Below are 11,086 nucleotides of genomic sequence, written 5' to 3'. Positions count from 1 at the left end.
TCATCCGAACCCCTTCCGAGTATTAAGTTGCAAACAACGAGACAATTGCATTAAGTATGGTGCGTAATGTAATCAATAACTACATCCTCGGACATAGCATCAATGTTTTATCCCTAGTGGCAACGAAGCACATCCACAACCTTAGAACTTTCCGTCACCGTCCTGCATTTAATGGAGGCGTGAACCCACTATCGAGCATAAATACTCCCTCTTGGAGTTAAGAGTAAAAACTTGGCCAGAGCCTCTACTAATAGCGGAGAGCATGCAAGATCATAAACAACACATAGGTAATAGATTGATAATCAACATAACATAGTATTCTCTATCCATCGGATCCCGACAAACACAACATATAGAATTACAGATAGATGATCTTGATCATGTTAGGCAGCTCACAAGATCCGACAATGAAGCACATGAGGAGAAGACGACCATCTAGCAACGCTATGGACCCATAGTCCCAGGGGTGAACTACTCACTCATCACTCCGGAGGCGACCATGGCGGTGAAGAGTCCTCCGGGAGATGATTCCCTTCTCCGGCAGGGTGCCGGAGGCGATCTCCAGAATCCCCCGAGATGGGATTGGCGGCGGCGGCGTCTCAGTAATGTTTTCCGTATCGTGGCTCTCGGTGCTGGGGGTTTCGCGACGAAGGATTTAAGTAGGCGGAAGGGCAACGCAGGGGGCCACACGAGGGCCCCACACACCAGGGCCGCGCGGCCAAGACCTGGGTCGCGCCGCCCTGTTGTGGCGGCGCCTCGTGGCCCCACTTCCTTTCCCCTCGGTCTTCGGAAGCTTCGTGCAAAAATAGGACCACGGGCGTTGATTTCGTCCGATTCCGAGAATATTTCCTTACTAGGATTTCTGAAACCAAAAACAGCAGAAAACAACGAATCGGCTCTTCGGCATCTCGTTAATAGGTTAGTGCCGGAAAATGCATAAATACGACATATAATGTGTATAAAACATGTAGATATCATCAATAATGTGGCATGGAACATAAGAAATTATCGATACGTCGGAGACGTATCAGCATCCCCAAGCTTAGTTCTCTGCTCGTCCCGAGCGGGTAAACGATAACAAAGATAATTTACTGGAATGACATGCCATCATAACCTTGATCATACTATTGTAAGCATATGTAATGAATGCAGCGATCAAAACAATGGTAATGACATGAGTAAACAAGATGAATCATAAAGCAAAGACTTTTCATGAATAGTACTTCAAGACAAGCATCAATAAGTCTTGCATAAGAGTTAACTCATAAAGCAATAAATCAAAGTAAAGGTATTGAAGCAACACAAAGGAAGATTAAGTTTCAGCGGTTGCTTTCAACTTATAACATGTATATCTCATGGATAGTGTCAATGTAAAGTAATATAACAAGTGCAATACGCAAGTATGTAGGAATCAATGCACAGTTCACACAAGTGTTTGCTTCTTGAGGTGGAGAGAGATAGGTGAACTGACTCAACATAAAATTAAAAGAAGGGCCCTTCGCAGAGGAAGCATTGATTGCTATATTTGTGCTAGAGCTTTGGTTTTGAAAACAAGAAACAATTTTGTCAACGGTAGTAATAAAGCATATGTATCATGTAAATTATATCTTACAAGTTGCAAGCCTCATGCATAGTATACTAATAGTGCCCGCACCTTGTCCTAATTAGCTCGGATTACCGGGATTATCGCAATACACATGTTTTAACCAAGTGTCACAAAGGGGTACCTCCATGCCGCGTGTACAAAGGTCTAAGGAGAAAGCTCGCATTTGGATTTCTCGCTTTTGATTATTCTCAACTTAGACATCCATACCGGAACAACATAGACAACAGATAATGGACTCCTCTTTAATGCATAAGCATGTAGCAACAATTAATGTTCTCATATGATATTGAGGATATATGTCCAAAACTGAAACTTCCACCATGATTCATGGCTTTAGTTAGCGGCCCAATGTTCTTCTCTAACAATATGCATGCTCTAACCAATAAATGAGTGGTAAATCTCTCTTACTTCAGACAAGACGGACATGCATAGCAACTCACATGATATTCAACAAAGAGTAGTTGATGGCGTCCCCAGGAACATGGTTATCGCACAACAAGCAACTTAATAAGAGATAAAGTGCATAAGTACATATTCAATACCACAATAGTTTTTAAGCTATTTGTCCCATGAGCTATATATTGCAAAGGTAAAGAATGAAAATTTTAAAGGTAGCACTCAAGAAATTTACTTTGTAATGGCGGAGAAATACCATGTAGTAGGTAGGTATGGTGAACACAAATGGCATAGTGGTTGGCTCAAGGATTTTGGATGCATGAGAAGTATTCCCTCTCGATACAAGGTTTAGGCTAGCAAGGTTATTTGAAACAAACACAAGGATGAACCGGTGCAGCAAAACTCACATAAAAGACATATTGTAAACATTATAAGACTCTACACCGTCTTCCTTGTTGTTCAAAACTCAATACTAGAAATTATCTAGACTTTAGAGAGACCAAATATGCAAACCAAATTTTAGCAAGCTCTAGGTGTTTCTTCATTAATGGGTGCAAAGTATATGATGCAAGAGCTTAAACATGAACACAACAATTGCCAAGTATCAAATTATTCAAGACATTTAAGAATTACTACATGTAGCATTTCCCGATTCCAACCATATAACAATTTAACGAAGAAGATTCAACCTTCGCCATGAATACTATGAGTAAAGCCTAAGGACATATTTGTCCATATGCAACAGCGGAGCGTGTCTCTCTCCCACACAATGAATGCTAGGATCCATTTTATTCAAACAAAAACAAAAACAAAAACAAACCGACGCTCCAAGCAAAGCACATAAGATGTGATGGAATAAAAATATAGTTTCAGGGGAGGAACTTGATAATGTTGTCGATGAAGAAGGGGATGCCTTGGGCATCCCCAAGCTTAGACGCTTGAGTCTTCTTAAAATATGCAGGGGTGAACCACCGGGGCATCCCTAAGCTTAGAGCTTTCACTCTCCTTGATCATGTTGTATCATCTCCCTCTCTTGACCCTTGAAAACTTCCTCCACACCAAACTCGAAACAACTCATTAGAGGGTTAGTGCATAATCAAAAATTCACATGTTCAGAGGTGACACAATCATTCTTAACACTTCTGGACATTGCACAAAGCTACTCGGACATTAATGGAACAAAGAAATTCATCCATCATAGCAAAAGAGGCAATGCGAAATAAAAGGCAGAATCTATCAAAACAAAACAAGTCCGTAAAGATGGATTTTATTGAGGCACCAGACTTGCTCAAATGAAAATGCTCAAATTGAATGAAAGTTGCGTACATATCCGAGGATCACTGCACGTAAATTGGCATAATTTTTTGAGTTACCTACGAGAGAATTAAGCCGAAATTCGTGACGACAAAGAAATCTGTTTCTGCGCAGTAATCCAAATCTAGTATGAACCTTACTATCAACGACTTTACTTGGCACAACAAAGCACAAAACTAAGATAAGGAGAGGTTTCTACAGTAGTAAACAACTTCCAAGACTCAAATACAAAACAAAAATACTGTAGTAAAAACATGGGTTGTCTCTCATAAGCGCTTTTCTTTAACGCCTTTCAGCTAGGCGCAGGAAGTGTATATCAAGTATTATCAAGAGATGGAGCATTGACATCATTACCAGGGGTGTTGGGAGTTTTCTCAACCATGCATAGTATGTTGGATACATAAGTTTCAGCGGCTCTCTTTTCATTAGTCTTGGGCTTTCTACTCTCATCAAACAAATTTTCAGGAACAAGCCAAGCATAATTATCATCTAGAGCTTCATGCATCGCTAGGAGCTTACATGGTATTGGTGCTTTAATCTCCCCACCATCATTAACGTTATTAGTGTACTTTATTCTATCCATATCCATTTTTTCAAGTGTTCTTTTAAAATCGGTGATTGTACCAAGCCTCTCATGCTTACTAAAAACTTTTGTAGCTTCTTTAGCTATATCTGCAAATTCTCGCACTAAGACTTTTATAACAAAATCTCTCTTCTCTCCCCGCTCCATATCAGAAAGTGTAAGAAACATGTGTTGTATCATGGAGTTGAGACTAATAAATCTAGCTTCCATCATGCGTACCAAACAAACAAGAGGCATCTTCATAAGTAGGACAGCTTTTGCAAGGGGTATATCTTTAAGATCTTCATGCATACTAACATGGGTGAAAAATTCTTCTATATTATCTCTTCCAATTATAGACCCTTGTCCCACATGGTATATCTTTTACGGTAAAATTAAAAGGAAACATGTTGAAATAAGTAAAGCAAATGCAAGTAACTAATTTTTTTGTGTTTTTTATATAGAGTGCAAGACAGTAAATAAAGTAAAGCTAGCAACTAATTTTTTTGTGTTTTGATATAATGCAGCAAACAAGAAAGTAAATAAAATAAAGCAAGACAAAAACAAAGTAAGAGAGATTGGATTGTGGAGAACTCCCTTGCAGCGTATCTTGATCTCCCCGGCAACGGCGCCAGAAAAAGAGCTTGATACGCGTACAGCACACGTCCGTTGGGAACCCCAAGAGGAAGGTGTGATGCGTACAGCGGCAAGTTTTCCCTCAGTAAGAAACAAAGGTTTATCGAACCAGTAGGAGCCAAGAAGCACGTTGAAGGTTGATGGCAGCGGGATGTAGTGCGGCGCAACACCAGGGATTCCGACGCCAACGTGGAACCTGCACAACACAACCAAAGTACTTTGCCCCAACGAAATAGTGAGGTTGTCAATCTCACCGGCTTGCTCGTAACAAAGGATTAGATGTATAGTGTGGATGATGATTGTTTGCAGAAAACGAGTAGAACAAGTATTGTAGTAGATTGTATTCAATGTAAAAGAATGGATCGGGGTCCACAGTTCACTAGAGGTGTCTCTCCCATAAGATAAATAGCATGTTGGGTGAACAAATTACAGTCGGGCAATTGACAAATAGAGAGGGCATGACCATGCACATACATGATATGATGAGTATAGTGAGATTTAATTGGGCATTACGACAAAGTACATAGACCGCTATCCAGACATGCATCTATGCCTAAAAAGTCCACCTTCAGAGTTATCATCCGAACCCCTTCCAAGTATTAAGTTGCAAACAACGAGACAATTGCATTAAGTATGGTGCGTAATGTAATCAATAACTACATCCTCGGACATAGCATCAATGTTTTATCCCTAGTGGCAACGAGCACAACCACAACCTTAGAACTTTCTATCACTCGTCCCAGATTTAATGGAGGCATGAACCCACTATCGAGCATAAATACTCCCTCTTGGAGTTAAGAGTAAAAACTTGGCCGCAGCCTCTACTAATAACGGAGAGCATGCAAGATCATAAACAACACATAGGTAATAGATTGATAATCAACATAACATAGTATTCTCTATCCATCGGATCCCGACAAACACAACATATAGAATTACGGATAGATGATCTTGATCATGTTAGGCAGCTCACGAGATCCGACAATGAAGTACATGAGGAGAAGACGACCATCTAGCTACTGCTATGGACCCATAGTCCGGGGTGAACTACTCACTCATCACTCCGGAGGCGACCATGGCGGTGAAGAGTCCTCCGGGAGATGATTCCCCTCTCCGGCAGGGTGCCGGAGGCGATCTCCGAATCCCCCGAGATGGGATTGGCGGCGGCGGCGTCTCGATGAAGGTTTTCCGTATCGTGGCTCTCGGTACTGGGGGTTTCGCGACGAAGGCTTTAAGTAGGCGGAAGGGCAACGCGGGGGGCCACACGAGGGCCCCACACACCAGGGCCGCGCGGCCAAGACCTGGGCCGCGTCGTCATGTTGTGTCGGCGCCTCGTGGCCCCACTTCCTTCCCCCTTCGGTCTTCTGGAAGCTTCGTGCAAAAATAGGACCCTGGGCGTTGATTTCGTCCAATTCCGAGAATATTTCCTTACTAGGATTTCTGAAACCAAAAACAGCAGAAAAACAAGCAACTGGCTCTTCGGCATCTCGTTAATAGGTTAGTGCCGGAAAATGCATAAATACTACATATAATGCGTATAAAACATGTAGATATCATCAATAATGTGGCATGGAACATAAGAAATTATCGATACGTCGGAGACGTATCAGCATCCCCAAGCTTAGTTCTCGCTCGTCCCGAGCGAGTAAACGATAACAAAGATAATTTCTGGAGTGACATGCCATCATAACCTTGATCATACTATTGTAAGCATATGTAATGAATGCAGCGATCAAAACAATGGTAATGACATGAGTAAACAACTGAATCATAAAGCAAAGACTTTTCATGAATAGTACTTCAAGACAAGCATCAATAAGTCTTGCATAAGAGTTAACTCATAAAGCAATAAATCAAAGTAAAGGTATTGAAGCAACACAAAGGAAGATTAGGTTTCAGCGGTTGCTTTCAACTTATAACATGTATATCTCATGGATATTGTCAATGTAGAGTAATATAACAAGTGCAATATGCAAGTATGTAGGAATCAATGCACAGTTCACACAAGTGTTTGCTTCTTGAGGTGGAGAGAGATAGGTGAACCGACTCAACATAAAAGTAAAAGAAAGGCCCTTCGCAGAGGGAAGCATTGATTGCTATATTTGTGCTAGAGCTTCGGTTTTGAAAACAAGAAACAATTTTGTCAACGGTAGTAATAAAGCATATGTATCATGTAAATTATATCTTACAAGTTGCAAGCCTCATGCATAGTATATTAATAGTGCCCGCACCTTGTCCTAATTAGCTTGGATTACCGGGATTATCGCAATACACATGTTTTAACCAAGTGTCACAAAGGGGTACCTCCATGCCGCCTGTACAAAGGTCTAAGGAGAACGCTCGCATTTGGATTTCTCGCTTTTGATTATTCTCAACTTAGACATCCATACCGGGACAACATAGACAACAGATAATGGACTCCTTTTTAATGCATAAGCATGTAGCAACAATTAATGTTCTCAAATGAGATTGAGGATATATGTCCAAAACTGAAACTTCCACCATGATCCATGGCTTTAGTTAGCGGCCCAATGTTCTTCTCGAACAATATGCATGATCTAACCAATAAATGAGTGGTAAATCTCCCTTACTTCAGACAAGACGGACATGCATAGCAACTCACATGATATTCAACAAAGAGTAGTTGATGGCGTCCCCAGGAACATGGTTATCGCACAACAAGCAACTTAATAAGAGATAAAGTGCATAAGTACATATTCAATACCACAATAGTTTTTAAGCTATTTGTCCCATGAGCTATATATTGCAAAGGTAAAGAATGGAAATTTTAAAGGTAGCACTCAAGCAATTTACTTTGGAATGGCGGAGAAATACCATGTAGTAGGTAGGTATGGTGGACACAAATGGAATAGTGGTTGGCACAAGGATTTTGGATGCATGAGAAGTATTCCCTCTCGATACAAGGTTTAGGCTAGCAAGGTTATTTGAAACAAACACAAGGATGAACCGGTGCAGCAAAACTCACATAAAAGACATATTGTAAACATTATAAGACTCTACACCGTCTTCCTTGTTGTTCAAAACTCAATACTAGAAATTATCTAGACTTTAGAGAGACCAAATATGCAAACCAAATATTAGCAAGCTCTTTGTATTTCTTCATTAATGGGTGCAAAGTATATGATGCAAGAGCTTAAACATGAACACAACAATTGCCAAGTATCAAATTATTCAAGACATTTAAGAATTACTACATGTAGCATTTCCCGATTCCAACCATATAACAATTTAACGAAGAAGATTCAACCTTCGCCATGAATACTATGAGTAAAGCCTAAGGACATATTTGTCCATATGCAACAACGGAGCGTGTCTCTCTCCCATACAATGAATGCTAGGATCCATTTTATTCAAACAAAAACAAAAACAAAAACAAACCGACGCTCCAAGAAAAGCACATAAGATGTGATGGAATAAAAATATAGTTTCAGGGGAGGAACCTGATAATGTTGTCGATGAAGAAGAGGATGCCTTGGGCATCCCCAAGCTTAGACGCTTGAGTCTTCTTAAAATATGCAGGGGTGAACCACCCGGGCATCCCCAAGCTTAGAGCTTTCACTCTCCTTGATCATATTGTATCATCTCCCTCTCTTGACCCTTGAAAACTTCCTCCACACCAAACTCGAAACACTCATTAGAGGGTTAGTGCATAATCAAAAATTCACATGTTCAGAGGTGACACAATCATTCTTAACACTTCTGGACATTGCACAAAGCTACTGGACATTAATGGAACAAAGAAATTTATCCATCATAGCAAAAGAGGCAATGCGAAATAAAAGGCAGAATCTGTCAAAACAAAACAGTCCGGTACTATGAGATTTAATCAGGGCATTACGACAAAGTACATAGACCGCTATCCAGCATGCATCTATGCCTAAAAAGTCCACCTTCAGGTTATCATCCGAACCCCTTCCAGTATTAAGTTGCAAACAACAGACAATTGCATTAATTATGGTGCGTAATGTAATCAACACAAATATCCTTAGACAAAGCATCGATGTTTTATCCCTAGTGGCAACATCACATCCACAACCTTAGAACTTTCTGTCACTGTTCCAGATTCAATGGAGGCATGAACCCACTATCGAGCATAAATACTCCCTCTTGGAGTCACAAGTATCAACTTGGCCAGAGCCTCTACTAGCAACGGAGAGCATGCAGGAACATAAACAACACACATATGATAGATTGATAATCAACTTGACATAGTATTCCATATTCATCGGATCCCAACAAACACAACATGTAGCATTACAAATAGATGATCTTGATCATGATAGGCAGCTCACAAGATCTAACATGATGGCACAATGAGGAGAAGACAACCATCTAGCTACCGCTATGGACCCATAGTCCAGGGGTGAACTACTCACACATCGATCCGGAGGCGATCATGGTGATGAAGAGACCTCCGGGAGATGATTCCCCTCTCCGGCAGGGTGCCGGAGGCGATCTCCTGAATCCCCCGAGATGGGATTGGCGGCGGCGGCATCTCTGGAAGGTTTTCCGTATCGTGGTTCTCGGTACTGGGGTTTTCGCGACGAAGGCTTTAAGTAGGCGGAAGGGCGGAGTCGGAAGAGGCACGGGGGCCCCACACCATAGGGCGGCACGGGGCCCACCCTGGCCACGCCGGCCTATGGGGTCGGCACCCCGTGGCCCCACTTCGTATCTCCCTCGGTCTTCTGGAAGCTTCGTGGAAAAATAAGACCCTAGGCGTTGATTTCGTCCAATTCCGAGAATATTTCTTTTGTAGGATTTCTGAAACCAAAAACAGTAGAAAACAACAACTGGCTCTTCGGCATCTCGTCAATAGGTTAGTGCCGGAAAATGCATAAAAATGACATAAAGTGTGTATAAAACATGTGAGTATCATCATAAAAGTAGCATGGAACATAAGAAATTATAGATACGTTTGGGACGTATCAAGCATCCCCAAGCTTAGTTCCTACTCGCCCTCGAGTAGGTAAACGATAACAAAGATAATTTCGAAGTGACATGCTATCATAATCTTGATCAATACTATTGTAAAGCATATGAGATGAATGCAGCGATTCGAAGCAATGGTAAAGACAATGAATAAACAACTGAATCATATAGCAAAGACTTTTGATGAATAGTACTTTCAAGACAAGCATCAATAAGACTTGCATAAGAGTTAACTCATAAAGCAATAAATTCTTAGTGGAAAGCTTTGAATCAACACAAAGGAAGATATAAGTTTCAGCGGTTGCTTTCAACTTCAACATGTTTATCTCATGGATAATTGTCAAAACAAAGTAATATAACAAGTGCAATAGGTAAATATGTAAGAATCAATGCACACAGTTCATACAATTGTTTGCTTCTAAGATAGAAAGAAGTAGGTGAACTGACTAAGCAATAAAGTAAAAGATAGGCCCTTCGCAGAGGGAAGCATGGATTACTATTTTTTGTGCTAGAGCTTTTCATTTTGAAAACATAGAAACAATTTTGTCAACGGTAGTAATAAATCATATGTGTTATGTATAAGATATCCTATAAGTTGCAAGCCTCATGCATAGTATACCAATAGTGCTTGCACCTTGTCCTAATTAGCTTGGATTAACAAGGATTATCATTGCATAACATATGTTTCAACCAAGTGTCACAAAGGGGTACCTCTATGCCGCCTGTACAAAGGTCTAAGGAGAAAGTTCGCATTGCATTTCTCGCTTTTTGATTATTCTAAACTTAGACATCCATACCGGGACAACATAGACAACAGATAATGGACTCCTCTTTAATGCATAAGCATTCAACAACAGATAATATTCTCATAAGAGATTGAGGATTAATTGTCCAAACTGAAACTTCCACCATGATTCATGGCTTTAGTTAGCGGCCCAATGTTCTTCTCTAACAATATGCATACTCAAACCATTTGATCATGAAAATCGCCCTTACTTCAGACAAGACGAACATGCATAGCAACTCACATGATATTCAACAAAGGTGTACTAGTTCATGGCGTCCCCAGAAACATGATTACCGCTCAACAAGCAACTTATTAAGAAATAAGATACATAGCTACATATTCTTCACCACAATAGTTTTTAAGGCTATTTTCCCATGAGCTATATATTGCAAAGACAAAGGATAGAATTTTAAAGGTAGCACTCAAGTAATTTACTTTGGAATGGCAGAGAAATACCATGTAGTAGGTAGGTATGGTGGACACAAATGGTATGGTTTTTGGCTCAAGGATTTGGATGCACGAAAAGAATTCCCTCTCAATATAAGGCTAGGCTAGCAAGGTTGTTTGAAGCAAACTCAAGTGTAAAACGGTGCATCAAAGCTTACATATGAACATATTGCAAGCATTATAAGACTTTACATCGTCTCCTTGTTGTTCAAACACCTTAACCAGAAAATATCTAGACTCTAGAGACCAATCATGCAAACCAAATTTTAACAAGCTCTATGTAGTTCTTCATTAATGGGTGCAAAGTACATGATGCAAGAGCTTAAACATGATCTATATGAGCACAACAATTGCCAAGTATCAAATTATTCAAGATATTATACCAATT

The sequence above is a fragment of the Lolium rigidum genome, chromosome 1 (genome assembly GCF_022539505.1).
Source record: "Lolium rigidum isolate FL_2022 chromosome 1, APGP_CSIRO_Lrig_0.1, whole genome shotgun sequence".
Lineage (NCBI taxonomy): Eukaryota > Viridiplantae > Streptophyta > Magnoliopsida > Poales > Poaceae > Lolium > Lolium rigidum.
The sequence above is the reverse complement of the archived record's forward strand: the minus strand, read 5'-3'. Positions refer to the sequence as shown.